Source organism: Etheostoma spectabile, chromosome 5 (assembly GCF_008692095.1).
Source record: "Etheostoma spectabile isolate EspeVRDwgs_2016 chromosome 5, UIUC_Espe_1.0, whole genome shotgun sequence".
Classification (NCBI taxonomy): Eukaryota; Metazoa; Chordata; class Actinopteri; order Perciformes; family Percidae; genus Etheostoma; species Etheostoma spectabile.
Genome location: NC_045737.1, coordinates 5,922,545 through 5,922,790, shown reverse-complemented (window position 1 = coordinate 5,922,790; position 246 = coordinate 5,922,545). Strand labels below are relative to the sequence as shown.

At 38.2% G+C, this 246-nt stretch overlaps 1 protein-coding gene across 3 annotated transcripts in view; it reads right to left on the bottom strand.

Moving 5' to 3' along the window:
- The window catches only part of egflam (EGF-like, fibronectin type III and laminin G domains), a 25,777-nt gene that overhangs the window by 9,411 nt on the left and 16,120 nt on the right, over positions 1-246 (bottom strand). The window lies entirely within an intron of this gene.

Genomic DNA, 246 nt, shown 5'->3' with positions numbered 1-246 from the left:
TTCATTTTGGCGCCACTTTGACAGTGAATAACTTTACATCTGAAGCGTTTCAAGACTCGATTTGTCCATTTTTTATTTCTAAAGAAACACAACAATATATAAAAAGGCTCCATTACCTTGTACCTCACGTTATGGCTCCGTAGCAGACTTTTTTGTAAAAATAGGCCAACAATGGCGTCATAACCATGCAACTTACCATTGCATATTCGACAAATCACCATATTGTCAGGAGAAGCTCGCAGACAG